The sequence below is a fragment of the Thalia democratica genome, chromosome 8 (genome assembly GCF_965202585.1).
Source record: "Thalia democratica chromosome 8, ktThaDemo2.hap1.1, whole genome shotgun sequence".
NCBI classification, from domain to species: Eukaryota; Metazoa; Chordata; class Thaliacea; order Salpida; family Salpidae; genus Thalia; species Thalia democratica.
Genome location: NC_139172.1, coordinates 29,535,086 through 29,551,432, shown reverse-complemented (window position 1 = coordinate 29,551,432; position 16,347 = coordinate 29,535,086). Strand labels below are relative to the sequence as shown.

At 26.4% G+C, this 16,347-nt stretch overlaps 1 pseudogene; it reads left to right on the top strand.

Annotated features, from left to right (window-relative positions):
• Positions 1-15,728, top strand: part of LOC145843123 (adenylate cyclase type 5-like) — a 29,179-nt pseudogene extending 13,451 nt beyond the window's left edge.
• The last annotated feature ends 619 nt before the right edge of the window (positions 15,729-16,347 follow it).

The window sequence follows — 16,347 nt, the reverse complement described above, 5'->3', positions numbered from 1 at the left end:
CTTTTTTCTTATAAGCCAGTTCAAATTAAATTTTTAAATTAAAATAGTGTATACTATAGAAATAATTTTTTTTATTTCCTGTCAGACTGTCAACTATTGGTGGTTGTTTTCAGTTACTTCTTGATAAACGACTTATGCTTTGATTAAACATTTTTTAAAGTAAAAAATTGAATGTTATAATGAGTTCGAATGTAAATGTTTTTATTTGACCAAGTAACCGCTTTGAATATTAGTTTCTATTTTTAATGGAACAATTAAAATTTTAGATTTTACAGTTTTTTAAACTAATAAGTATTTTATTTTAAGTTGTGTAAAACCAATTAAAGTTGTTTATGTTTTTTTCTTTAATAAGCACTAGACTTTTTTTTTTAAAAACATCGTTTTAGTTTTCAAACACAAACAAAAACATGATCAATTAAATGTCTTTAAAGTTTTAAAACTTTTGCAGCACTTAAGATTTTTTTATCGATCTATAACTTTATGAACTACACTAATTTTATAGAAAAAAAATTGCAAGGTTTTCTACTTACTTTTTTAGTATAAAAAAAACTTGTTCAAAGAACAACTAAAATTTTAAAACTATTTTTGATGTTTTTGAAATTAATAACTTTTTTAACTTCGTTACGGTTGAAATAAAATAAAGGCATACTAATATATTTAAAAATAGTAATTTGGATTAGTTAAATAGGTAAATAACTAACACTAGTATTTCTAGTACAACACTTTGTAAAACAACTAAGACACACTAATAACAATAACACTGTTAATAAATGTTTACAACTTAAACCATCCGTTTTAGTCGGAACTTTTACTTAAGTAGATAAAAATTTAAACATAGATGTATTATTTTATAAATTTTACTTTTTCAGTAAAATAAATAAATCAAAATATAATACTTTATAAATTTCACGCAGGAGGGATTATTGTTGTCAGTGTTGCCACGTCATGTTGCTATGGAAATGAAAGCTGACATCGATCAAGCGAAACCGGAACATCAACAATTTCATAAAATATACATCCAAAAATACACAAATGTCAGGTTAGATTATCAAGTATATCTAAGTTACGTTAGTATTGGAAGACATTTATCTTTAATAACAAACTGAAATAAGTAACGTTGAAAACATTACAAGAAAAAAAAAACTCTTCTATGTTCTATAAAATTTTAATATAACTTTTATTATATTTTAAACAGTATATTGTTTGCTGATATTGAAGGATTTACATTATTGGCATCTCAATGTAGTGCTGCTTTCCTTGTAAGAACACTCCATCAACTGTTTAGAAGATTTGACAAGTTAGCTGCTGTAAGTTGAATATAACAACAAAGAAAAAAATAAGTGTTAGATTTTAATAAACTTTAAACTTAATAAACAACAACTTTACAATCAAAAATAAATTGCTTGAAAAATTTAACTGCCGATTTTTTAATATACAATGCTTACTTAACGCTTCGAAATTATAGTTCTTTATTTTTATAGTCTTTGTTTTATTTAATAGAAGTTTAAATTCGGCACTTACGTCTTTAAAACTCGTTTAAGTTAAAAACACTTATATTCTCTTCAGGAAAACAAGTGCCTCAGAATTAAGATATTGGGAGATTGTTATTATTGTGTGTCAGGACTTCCTGAACCGAGACCGGACCATGCTCAGTCATGCGTGCAAATGGGACTTGATATGATTGACACCATTTCGTAAGTTGATGTTTGGTGTTTTAAAATACTTTTATCCGGTTTTTAAAATATGATTGAAATTAAAATTCTTTAAAGTTTATTGATTTTATTTGAAACAAAGAAGTGACTAAACTGTTTTTTAGTGCAGCTAAAGCAGAGTTTAAAAAAATATCATCTTATTTAATTTATTTAAATAAAAAATTATTTTAAGTAATAATTTTAAAGCCTTACTGCTTTTTCTAAAACCAAAAAAATGATTTAAAAACTACTTGAAAAAAATTGTATTATTTTTTTAAACTTTTTTTTATATATAACTTTTCATTCAACTCTATTAGATTAGTTCGAGAAGTAACGGGCATTCCCCAGTTGAACATGAGAGTCGGCATTCACAGTGGTCGGGTTCACTGCGGCGTTCTGGGACTGAAAAAGTGGCAGTTCGACGTTTGGAGCAACGATGCCACATTGGCCAATCACATGGAAAGCGGTGGGATGGCCGGGTATGACGTCATTATTAATTTTAAGTAACAAACCTTTGTCAACGAATAAACTTTGACTTGTTAAAATTCAATCAAATGTATTTAGTAATTAACAATTGAGTCACTATTCAAACGACAGTTTATCAACTTATTAGTTTAAGATGCATTTAGCAAACGATTTTTTTCGATTATCTGTAGGTTTCTAGAATAAAGTTATTAATAGTAAAATCTATTTAGTAAATAAGGCACTGTATTCATTATGGTGCATAAGCTGTAGAAAAAACAATAAAAAAACTATTATAATTTTTTGTGACGTAATATTAACATTGATATTATAACAGTCGAATTCATATAACGGAGGAGACGTTGGGTTATTTAAACGACGATTATGACGTGAAACCGGGTTTCGGACATGAAAGAGACTCTTATCTGAAGGAAAGAAATATCGAAACATTTCTGATTGTAGGACAGAAGAAAAAAGAAAAAGTTTGTAAAGACAGTTGCAATATACATATATATATATATATATATATTATATTTAAAATAAGGTTAATGTTTCAACTTAAACACTTTCAACTAAGCCCACTTGAAGGGCTTTTAAATAATTTATTGAAATGGCGATTTTAAAAATTCTGGAACATATGTTTCACAAAGCTTTAATTTTTCATAAAGCTTTGATCATCAGCCAGTTAAATTCAAAATAAAAAGCACTGTACTAAACAAAGATACAAAAGTTATGCAAAAAAACAAAAAACAGTATGACGTAATATTGTACATTACAAATATTCAGTACAAAAATCGATCTACCTTCTAACTAATCAAACAACTAAAATTAACGAAAACAACAGTTAATTGACTATAAAATGCTTCAAAATTTGTTGTGTTTTAAGAGAAGCTTTTTTATATGTCGACAAGACGATATAAATTCGCTCCTCTTATTTAAACAACCTTCCTTTTTTAACGCATACATAACGGCTGTTGATTCTTTCAAGCACAGCCTACAAACAGGGTTGTTACTATCTGCTATTGGCTGTGCTCTTTTTATCACCTCCCAAGTTAATTTAAAATCAATGTTTTTGCGCTTAAGGCCGCAAACATACTTCGAAAGCTCAGTTTCATTTTCGTATACACCACCTTTAAAGGCTTTTTTATGGTTGGCATACCGAAATCTGAATTGAGTGGAGCATAAGCCGATGTAGAACTTCTTCTCAAGGTCAGAGTTAACTGTTGCCTTGTAAATAATGTTCTCTGACCGGCAATTGCCCCCCTTCAAATTGTATTTACAGCCACCGGCGCAATTACACTGATTTTTAATTAAATTATTTTGTTTAAAATCCTTTGATTATGTGACTTGATTAATCTCTCCAAAGGGGGGCAATTGCCGGTCAGAGAACATTATTTACGAGGCAACAGTTAACTCTGACCTTGAGAAGAAGTTCTACATCGGCTTATGCTCCACTCAATTCAGATTTCGTTATGCCAACCATAAAAAACCCTTTAAAGGTGGTGTATACAAAAATGAAACTGAGCTTTCGAAGTATGTTTGCGGCCTTAAGCGCAAAAACATTGATTTTAAATTAACTTGGGAGGTGATAAAAAGAGCACAGCCAATAGCAGATGGTAACAACCCTGTTTGTAGGCTGTGCTTAAAAGAATCAACAGCCGTTATGTATGCGTTAAAAAAGGAAGGTTGTTTAAATAAGAGGAGCGAATTTATATCGTCTTGTCGACATATAAAAAAGCTTCTCTTAAAACACAACAAATTTTGAAGCATTTTATAGTCAATTAACTGTTGTTTTCGTTAATTTTAGTTGTTTGATTAGTTAGAAGGTAGATCGATTTTTGTACTGAATATTTGTAATGTACAATATTACGTCATACTGTTTTTTGTTTTTTTGGGGTAGGTCTTTTTATGGGTAGTATTTTATGGGCACTGTTTTATGTGTAGAATTGCTGCAATCAATTCTGCCTTTAGTTTGATGTGATGTCAGTAACATTATGTGTAGTATTAACATGTTGCTGCAATTAAGTTGATGCAATTAAATGAAAAATAAAATACTGTCCAGGCCTTATATAAATATTATGGATAGTTTTTGTAGTTTTAAATTTATAAACAAACAAATAAAAAAAGCTTAAATACACATAAACCAATAGTTTCATTTATTTGTACATTTAAATAAATTATATTTTGTATACTAACAGAAGTATAGGCTAGACTTACTAAAAGATTATGGATATTTTTTCATTTATGATTTAATAAAGATTAAAAACTTGAATACACTTAAACCAATTGTTTGATATAAAATTATATTTATGTAATTTATATTTTTTATATTAACAGAATTAATGGCTTGGCATATTGTAAATATTTTGAAATTTTTCTTTAAAGATTTTATAAACAAAAAAAATTGAACACACATAAACCAATTGTTTGATTTGTAGTTGTATATATGTAATTTATATTTAGTAAACTTATAAAAGTAGTGGTTTGCTCTTATGTGTACTATTTTATGGGCATTTTTTGATGTGTACAATTGCTTCAATCAATTATGCCCATAGTTTTATATGACTTCATTTAAATTATGGGTAGTATTTAGATGTTGCTGTAATTAAATAAAAATAAATACAGTCCAGGCCTTAAAAATAATATGGATAGTTTTTGTAGTTTTAAATTTATAAACAAACAAAAAAAAAAAAACTTGAATACACATAAACCAATAGTTTGATTTATTTCTACATTTATTTAAATTGTATTTTGTAAACTAACAGAAGTAGTGGCTACACTTATTAAAAAATTATGGATAATTTTTCATTTAAGATTTAATAAAGAAAAAAAAAAGCTTGATTACACCTAAACCAATTGTTTTATTTAAAAGTATATTTATGTAATTTATGTTTTTTTACTACTAGAAGTAATGGCTTGGCATATTATAAATATTTTGGATACCTCTTTATTTAAGATTTTACAAACAAAATTAAAATATAACACACATAAATTGTTTGATATAAATATAGTTGTATATATGTAATTTACATTTATAAACTTATAGAAGTAGTGATTTGGCCTTATGTGTACTATTTTATGGGCACTCTTTTATGTGTAGAATTGCTTCAATTAACTTATGTGATTTCATTTAAATTATGGATAGTATTTAGATGTTGCTGCAATTAAGTAAAAATAAGATACTGTCTACTTTTAAATCAAACAATTGGTTTAAGTGTATTCAAGCTTTTGTTTTATTAAATATTACATAAAAAAAACTATCCATAATATTTTAATAAGTCTATCCACTACTTCTGTTAGTTTACAAAATACAACTTAAATAAATGTACAAATAAATCAAACTATTGGTTTATGTGTGTTCAAATTATATTTTATTTGTTTTTTTATAAATTTAAAACTAACAAAACTGTCCATGATATTTATATAAGACTTAGAAAGTATTTTATTTTTCATTTAGTTGCAGCAACATCTAAATACTACCCATTGAATATAATTGATTGAAGCATTTCTACTTATAAAATAGTGCCCATAAAATAGTACACATAAGAGCAAACCACTACTTTTATAAATTTATTAAATATAATAACATATATACAACTATAAATCAAACAATTGGTTTATGTGAGTTCAATTTTGATTTTTTTATTTTGTTTATAAAATCTTAAATAAATAAAAATTTCAAAATATTCATAATATGCCAAGCCATTGCTTCTGTTAATATAAAAAATATAAATTACATAAATATAATTTTATATCAAACAATTGGTTTAAGTGTATTCAAGTTTTTAATCTTTATCGAATCATAAAAAAAAATTTATCCATAATCTTTTAATAAGACTAGCGACTACTTTTTTTAGTTTACAAAATATAATTTAAATAAATGTACAAATAAATCAAACTATTGGTTTATGTTTATTCAAGTTTTTTTATTTGTTTGTTTATAAATTTAAAACTCAAATACTATCCATAATATTTATATAAGGCCTGGACAGTATTTTATTTTTCATTTAATTGCATCAACTTAATTGCAGCAACATGTAAATACTACACATAATGTTAATGACATCACATCAAACTAAAGGCAGAATTGATTGCAGCAATTCTACACATAAAATAGTGCCCATAAAATAGTACACATAAAAAGTCCTACCGGTTTTTTTGCATAACTTTTGTATCTTTGTTTAGTACAGTGCTTTTTATTTTGAATTTAACTGGCTGATGATCAAAGCTTTATGAAAAATTAAAGCTTTGTGAAACATATGTTCCAGAATTTTTAAAATCGCCATTTCAATAAATTATATTATATTTATATATATATATGAAATATAAGTATTTGCGACTTAAGAAAAAAACAGACACACATTAACTGTTAGAAAAATAATTGGTTTACAAGTAAGAACTTCTCTTAGGTTTTAAATATTTTAATGACAATTCAAACGTTATCAAGTTGTTTTTGATGTAAAAGTCACAAAGTTTTAGGAACAAAAGAATTTATACACTGGTAAATTGCATTTATAAAAATTAATACAAAGCATGTTTTTCATTATTTTTTTCAAACTAACATGATTTTAAACTCATACGTAAAGTTTTTAAACTATCAGACTATTTTTCAAATAATATCTTTTCAAAAACTTTATAACAAAATAAGAGTTCGAAATGTTTATATTAAAATCTGAAAAATTGCTAAAAAATACTTTTTTAGGTCAACTAGTATAAACGCTATTTTAAATATTTATGAATTTCTTTGTTTGTTTATAAACAAAGATCTTATCTAATAATCATAAGATAAATATTTTTAGGAGTATTATTCAAAGTCTTGCAATATTTATGAACTAGAACGCTTTTTTATAACGTTGGCTAACGGGATATTTGTTAAAAAACTTTCTTTTTATGAATTACATTTTTTCATTGACGTATTATTTTTCTGAAAAAAAACTTAAATAGTAAACAAGCATTAAATTACATAACTATAGTAGACTTATGTCAACCCTTTACGACGTTTCAGAAAACTAAATAATATTGTACATCATCTTAATTGATAAATATGTTTTTAATTTTTTTGTTTATTTTACGTACAAGACGTATGTAAAACAACAAACATTTTAAGGTATACTTACTGAAAAAATGAAATTATTTTAAATTATACAGACGGTTTCGAGACCAACATCCTCTTCTCATATTGGAAGCTCGAAAATGGACAGAAAATTTTCTGGCCGGAGAGACAAGAGGGGCAAAAGGGGAAACAAGGAACTAGAAATCATCGGGTAATTGTGACGTTATAATAAAACTAAACGTATAACTTTCAAATGAAACCCCATTTGCAAGTTAGCTAAGACTATGTACTTTTAATATCAAACTTGATTTAAGTTTGAAGCTTATCACAATCGTGCTCCGAAAACATTTTTGTTGGCAACTCTATTAAAGCTTATAAGTTTTTGTACAAAATCCGTCAATTTGTTACCAATTCACTGAGTAGCAATATTTAAACAAAATTAAGGTTACAATGTTCCACATACTGTGATTTTTATTAGCAAAAAAACAGAAGGTATCGAATAAACAATTTAAGAAGTTAGTTTTCATTTTTAATAAACTTTGAAACTTAAGCAAACTCTTATTTAAACAGTTGTTCAACGCTGTTTACAAACACAAAAATAAAATATGAAATTTTCGATAACACATATGTTACGCAAAAACAAAAGTTTATCATAGATTGACACTTTTATAATACTAAAATCAAATATAAAAGATTGAGTCATAATAAAACTTTGTTCTAGTTCTCGATGTACACTAGATTGTCGCATGGTATTTCAAAATGAAAATAAAAATTTATAAAGATAAAACTTTCCTTTCACAAAGTATAAACATATAGATTGATGTATCTTAAAAGTAGAAAACAGTTCAAGATATTTGCACAAGTTATCTTAAAAATCTTAACTTGTTTTTACTTTCAAATTTTATTGACGTTTCAAAGCATAATCAAGTTTCAATTCATTATAAACATAACAAGTTAAAACTAACAGTATTCCAGGGGTTATCAACCTAGTTTAGAGCACTTGTAAACATTTTTGATCTTACGATACTTTAACTACTTAAAAGTTCTTTTTCTGAAATTTTATTAGTTTTTTCAAGTTAAAATAATAAGTCTATCACGTAAAATATTAACCCCAATAACAACAACTTACAATATTAATTAGAAGCAGGGATCTCAAGTTTTTTTTTTTAAACTTATAAAACAGATAGCTGAAGTTTAACAAATTAAAGTAACTTTTGATTCAAAATTGTATTTAAAATGAAACTCATAGAAGTTTTGCTTTTTTTTTAACTCATTTTCAATTTTTATTTTTATTTATTTTTTTTATGCAGAGTTTGCTTCTTAATTTTTCTTTACGATTTTCTCTTAGTTTTACAGATTCGTGATAATTTTATTGTTTTTTAGTATAGAAATAAACTCGGTGTTAGGTGAATCAAAGGTTTATTGTAAGTTATAACAAATTGTATAATAATAATTATTAACAATTACAACCAATCCAGTGTAGGCGCAGACGACGTGTTGGGTCAATCAAACAAACAGGTTTTAGTTGACGGAGAAGTTCTGGAATTTCTCAACCAGGCAATTGGTTCAAACGGTTTCCAGGACGTCGACAGGGGAAGCCAATTCAACTGCTGTTCAGAAGATGAAGTGTTTAAAGTAAGTATACATTTTATTTATAGTAGTTTTCACTACTCTTTATAAGTAAGTGTGTGCTTTTACTTAGTTTTGTGCAATATAGTTTTATCTTGCTATGTTGACATAGATTAATACAATTATTTAAAAATCTAAGCATTCAAAACTTTTACTTGAACAAATATATTTTTTATACCTCTGTTAAGTCAGGTTACGTTATAATATTATGTATGCTGTTTATTTTTAAACTTTAAGCTGAGTTTTTGCTGTTAACTATTCAGATTTCAGAATCATGTTGTGAACAGAATTGTATTCATAGTTATATTTATATGGGAAAAAATAATCATAATACGAGCACAAAACAGCTCGAACTCAAACAAAATTTTTGTTTACAAATTAAATTTATCGATAAAGTGTTACAATCGATGAGTAAAAAGTGGTGCTAAATTTTAACTTTTTTACTTTTAAGATGACTGTGTTTTTAAAAACAATATAAATTACTGTTTAAAATTTCAATGAATATTTAGAATTATTCTATTTTGGTTAGATTATAGTTCATTTTATAATGATGTAAAATTTTTCATAAAGGTTGTAAAATCTATGATATAAAGTTAAACGGTACTTTTTTTGCAAAGACTTTTTTAAAAATCTATAGTTTTTTTTTTATCATTAATTGATTCAATAATAGGAGACGGAAAGAAGAACTGTTTTGGAGAAATTTTAAATTATTTTTTTTAACTATTATTTTTTGTATAGAGCAGCAAAAATGTGAAGTATATTGGCTCTAACCGAAAAAATAAGTTATATAAACAATACAACTAAAAAAAAAAGATAGACCTTGTATTTTTCTTACAGACATATCGAATTAATTAAATTTCAATGTTTGTAATAAAACCCACTCAGACTAAAAAATATTTTTAAACTATCATATTATGAGTTTAAAAAAAGACTTTTTTATTTAATTAAACTCAAAGCCGATAAGTTTAATTAAACAATAAGCTGTCTGCATTGCAAGGGGTGTTTGTTTGCAAATATCAATCAATATTTTTCTTAAAAATATTTCTTTTTATTTTAGTAGCTTTTTTATCAAAAAATCAATTTTTTTTTCTTAAACTATAAATGTATTCAATTTACAAAAAATCGTCAAACTTAATGTTATCATTATGTACAACAGGTCTATAAAAGTAAGTTAATATACTATAGCTATGACTAATATTTTAAATTTATTTAATTGAAAAAAATTAAAAAGCATTATTTCTATGTTTAATGTGTTTTTTTTAAACTAATATAAGCAGTTTAAAAACTAAAAAAGTGTATCGAATAAATTCATAGTTGTCTAAAAACCATTAAAAATTTGTAAATGGAAATAAGTTATTCTAACAAATTTGTTTAACAGGAATATTCTAACCAACAAAAATTGAGTTTCACAAGATTCTCAATATTTGCTGCTTTTATTTGCACTTGCATTGTTGGAATACAATTTATTATTATTCCCATGTTAGTTTTAACATAACATTATTTCTTATTACTTCGAGGTTAATTTTTTTGCTCTTTTCTCGTATTAGATTAAGACTTAATAATAAACTATCATTTTATTTATCTCATAGTTTTATTTAGTTTAAGGTAAGAAAAATAAATTATAATAGAAAATTTACGTACCTGATACAGCTATGCATGATTGAAAAGACTTAAACTATTGTGTAATGCCCTAACTACTGCTTATAAATCATTATTAATATTTACTTGCAGAGACAAGGTAATAACATTGAGCTTATGTGGAGCAACCCTTCTGCTGATAATAACTTCTTTTACATTCAGATATGTTGTAAGTTTTTTCGTAGAATTTTTGGGTAGTTGTTTTTTATCAACGTGCATGCATAAACCGAATACAAAGTTAATCACAACAACAACATAACTGAAGCTAAAAATTAAATAACTTATTAAACATAAGAGAGCAATGTTAAACCATTTAGTCTGTATAGTTTTTAATGAATAGTTTTAACACAAGTAAATAACTAAACTATCAAAAAATTATGTTTTAAGAATAAATTAAGTGTTAACAGACTTTAATAAAATTATTTAATATTTCAAACAGACGAGCAAGAAAAGCTCCTCAGTAGCAGTCAAGATAAAAAATATAAAACATTCATCGACCTTGAATAGAAAAAGAATTTATCTAGTTATTTGTTTGGTGATTTCCCTTTTCTTGTCCGCATTATCCGTCGCAAATCTCGTTAGTTTAAGTATTTTTATATATTCTTTTGTTTGATTTCAATCTCATTAAGATATATCAACTTTGACTAAATAAAAAAAAGTTTTTGATAAAAATCTACACTTTAAATTCTTTTTATTATGATTTTTTTTATAACTAGCTTTAATGTATTGCATCGTTGTTGAAATTGTACTTTTCTTTCTTTAAAAAAACATGTACTTCCATTAAATTTTAACATTTTACAGCAAATTTTGATAAATAATACATAACTCAGTTCAAACTGAATGCGGGCGTTTTATTGGTCGACTGCGTTGCCAACTTGACAACCAATATCCAATCTGAAGCCATCAGGCAAGTTTTCATGGCAACCGCGGGACCGGGGAGGGCCCAGTTCACCAGACCCACCGCGGTGACGTCACCTTATGACGACACAAACATGACGTCATACTTGGATTTGTTGAGGGCAAAGTTCAAGTTGCAGGTGAACCCAGTTGGAGGAAGACCTGAATGCAAAACTGAAATTATTTGCGATTTTCCACAGGTAAATAATATACTTTTATTTTGAAATAATGATTTTTTTTAAATAATTTGAGTATTCAAGTTTTTTCAACATCAAACAACTTATACACGTTTAATAATGTTAGTTAGTACATTTTAAACTGTTGCAAACTAATTATTTTTAAACTTTTAAATGTTTAAAGACATTTTTAATGTTAATTTTCCAGTACTTTACCTATTGTTTGATCTTGTCATTCCTGTCTTGCATCCATCTGACGTCATCAAACACTTGTTGCCATGGAAAACTCGTATTTCTCCTCTCCTAACTTATCATCTACTCTTGTTACGTCATAATGGTAAACCCGTCTCTATTTCAAAACGCCCACGATCTCAACATGGCCACTTTCATGTTTGTTTGTTATTTTATTTTAATCAATGAAACTTTGCTGTTATAAAATAGTTTTATATTAGTATTAAAAAATAACTGACATAAAAACCTATATTTATAGTTTTATAATTAAGGATAGCGTTTTTCTTTTTATGACAAAAAATTCTTTTGTTTAATATATTTGATATAAAATTAATTACTTAACAAATAAAAAGTTGAAAAAACACTAAAAGTCGTCTTCAAACTTTTGTTTAAATCATGTTATATATCTTTGGATTTTATGTGCAGTTATCAAGAGGCATAAACCTTCATTTTTTTCAAATAAGCATATTTTGTGATATTTCAACAGGTATGATGAGACAAAACAGGTGGGATCACTTATTTTGATGACTCCAATTGTTTTGTTTTTATTTATTGCTGCTATTTATGTTCAAGGTAGGCAGGTTGAACAAACTGCTAAAATTGACTACTTGTGGAATAAACAAGTTTGTTTGATTGTTTACATTCTTTAAAAACCTTTTTTTTTATTGTTTATTAAGTTACTATTACTGTGTTTTTGATTAAAAAAAATGCTGATAAATAACAACAACGTTAATCAACAATTTCAGAAAAATAGCTTTAGAAAAGATAGTTTGCTATGAAGCTTATCATATGGTAAAACTATAAAACTTAATATTTTTTAGCTAGTTAATTTACTTCTTAGGCAGCAGAAGAAAGAGAAGATGTACAGAAAAAACAAGCATATAATAAAAAACTTTTACATAATATATTACCTGTTGACATGGCTAGATACTTCCTTGAAAGAGAACCGTTAGTTTAGCGGAATTTTTTTGAATTTCCTTTTTTTCCAAAATTAAACGTTTTAAGATTAAGTATATTTAGTTAGTAAAAATGTAAATCGATAAACTTAATTAGAAAAAGATTAATTTCTAATAAATTTAAGCAAGCATCGATTTATTATCTTTTAAAACTAGTTTTTGGTCGCTTAAAAAAGTTCTAACCTGGTTGTTATAAGTGAAACTTGTCACTTGAACTAAAAGGAATAAAAAGTTTTAATTCTATATCGTTTAAATATCACCTTATTATACAAATTAACAACAAACTTGAAACAAAAGCATATACTGACGTAGAGATTAACAAAAATAGCACAAATAATGAATTGTTCGATATTTAAAAAATAGTTAGATCGTTTTTTGTTTGAAGTTGTTTTAATCATACTTTTCATTAAAAAATGACATGCTAAATGGTTTCAAAAAACAGTTTTTATATCAGCTTCTTCGAGTTTACATTGTTAAGAATAATAATATAACAATGGTAATTGAAGTTAATTTTTTTATTTTTTTTAACACAGCTTTACTTTACAATAAAAAGCTCTTTCGAATTTTTTATTCCTTAGTTTACACAAAAAAAAATTTAACTAGTCTAATGAGCAGTTTAGTTATGAGGCTAGTTGGAGACTTAAATTCATAGTAATTTGACAACTTTAACAAAAAAATATGACAAGTTTTTAATGATAACTAGTGATAGTATTGAAACTAAACAAAAGTTGGTGAAGAAAAATTTACTAAAATGTATCAAAGATTTTGTTATCTAATAATCTAAATGCAGAAAATTTTTCCTATTAACTTTAAACAAAACTAAGAACAATTTATAAAATAAAAGCTAAACTAGTATAGCAAAAGTGTAAGAATACAACGAAGTATAGCATAAAAAAACCAACAGAGGGAATTCAGACGAGTTATTCTGTCAGAATTGTGAGTGTGTGGCAGTTATGTTTGCAACAATTGTTAATTTTTCAAACTTCTACATGGAATTGGAAAGTAACAACGAAGGTGTTGAGTGTCTCAGACTTCTTAACGAGATAATCGCAGATTTTGATACTGTAAGTATTAAAGTTGATTTATTAAAACTGATTAGGTACAAAAAAATGTTATAAAGTAACAAAAGAAATAGCTAGTTACCAAAAATCTGCTTACTTATATTTATATATATATTGTTTATTGAACGATAAAAAAGCTCTCAAAAAGACTATTCTGTTTGATCTAAGGACCTGGTGTACAAAGGAACCTTTCGGTTGTATAGTTTTAATAGTTATATTTAATAATTTCTTTTTGCTATAATCAAACAAAAACTACATGTATTCAAAACTTATTCTATAAGTAAATATAGTTTATTAACAATAGAGTAGTAATACGCATTTAGTACTCTAGTCTTTTATGAAATCTACGAAATATGATTAAAATTATGTTTGACTTTAAATAAATAATTAGTATGTTAGTTCTGAATTAAAAATAATTTCTAAAAAGAATTATCTATTGTGATTTCACAGTCTAAATTTAAAGTTATTTTACGACAATGTAATTGGACCTACAAGATCCTAGAAATAATATTTTTGGTATTTGAAATTGAATTATTACTAGTCAAAATAGTTTAAATTTATATGAGTCATACTTTAGGGAATTTAAAATTCTAAGAATTTCTTTTTATAATTTTCATGACTTTTTACAGATAATAAGTGAAGAGGAGTTCTATCAGGTGGAAAAAATAAAATCAATAGGATCGACATACATGGCGGCGTCAGGGTTGAATGATTCCACCCACGACCAAAAGGGGATGTCCCACATATGTTGCCTAGCAACTTTGCCATGAGACTGCAGCATCAGTTGGCCTACATCAATCATCAGTCCTTCAATAACTTTACTTTCAGAATTGGTTTGTTTAATTATTCTAAATAACTTTTATTTAAATTTTACATATCAATAGCTCTTCGTTCAAAAATATCATTTTAAGAGCTACTTTGTTTATTTATCATACATTGATGTTTTTTAAATTATTGACATCAATCAACACTCGTTTATTAATTTATCTTTTAGTATGGGTTCGTTTTATTTATTAAAAAAATGCATAAAATATTTTATGTCGTTGTATTTTCCTTGAAAAATATGTATTTTATACTCTATTCTTAATATGTTATTTTAACATACTTTTAACCAGGATTAAACATGGGAAAGGTGACTAGTTTGACTGTCAGGGGACAAAAATTTGTAAGGGCGCTGTTAAAAGTAGTTAGGTTATTAGCAAAAAAATGTAGTTATTTTTCAATTTCTAGAAAGAGGAAAATGTGAAAACGATTTTTGAAAACACTGACCTAAACAAAACACTAATTTAAATCACTTTCAATAACTGTTGGGTTTTATTTATAAGTAAATACGCGTCAGTTTTCAATAAAATTGTACCTGGTGATTATACATAGTACATAGATATTTTTTGCTGGTACAAGTTAACTAACTTAGTTTAGTACTTAATTACTTCAGAGTTTTTTTCCTATACTTTGAAAATATTTTAATACTTTTATCTAGGGTTAAACATGGGAAAGGTGGTTACCGGGGTGATTGGGGCGGATAAACCACAGTACGACATTTGGGGAAACACCGTAAACGTTGCTAGTAGAATGGACAGTACCGGCGTCGCTGATAAAATACAGGTTTATATTATATAAGTTACTTAAACATTACTGTTAATAAATTTATATATTCCATTACAACTGTGTCTAAGATAATTTAATAAAATAAAGGAGTTAGTAAATTTGAAATTGTAAAAAAGACTAGTATAATATACTTCTGAAGTTTTTCAGTTTTGCAATTAGTTATAACATCTTTTTGTTCTGTTTAGGTACCGGAAGAAATGTACAAGCTTCTATCTTCCAAGGGTTTCGAATTAGAACCCAGGGGTCTTGTCAAGGTGAAGGGGAAAGGGGAAATGATGACGTATTTCCTCAACGGGCCCCGCCCCAACGTACCCCCTAAAAGCTGAAAACAAAGTCTAAAAAGTGATCATTGATGATTAGAATTGAACATACTTCGTTAATGGAAACGAATAGGCATTTTGCACAGAAAATGCGAGAAAAATATTTTGCCTATTGAGCCTGTTTCTAACAGATTCGGCCATACGGACCAAAGTATTTCCTAAAAGCTGAAGATGGGAACAGTTTTGTAACAGCTTATGAGAGCGATACAGTTTTAGTTTAATGAAGAAGACGTTAAGTATTAAAAAATAAACGAAGGAGACCTACTTGTCCTGTTGGGGACAAAGAGGCTTTGTGATGTATTAAGATCATATTAGAAAGTGTATTGTCTCTGTTTCGTCTTAATATGTGATGACGTTAGAATGGAATGTGAATTTTTCAGGTTTCGCATGTTAGTGCAAGTAAGAAAATTTTAGGGATGAAAATTTTCACGAACAGTTTACATAGAAAAAAACACTGACAGTTATTTTTAGATAAGAAACACTTACAATTTTTAATGTTTTAACTTTATAGATTAAAACTTTATATAATGACTAACATCAGCATAACATTATAAATTGAACTTTTTAAACAAACTAGAGAAGTGTTGCTAAATAAACCTGCATTTATGTTAGTTTAAATTTTGGT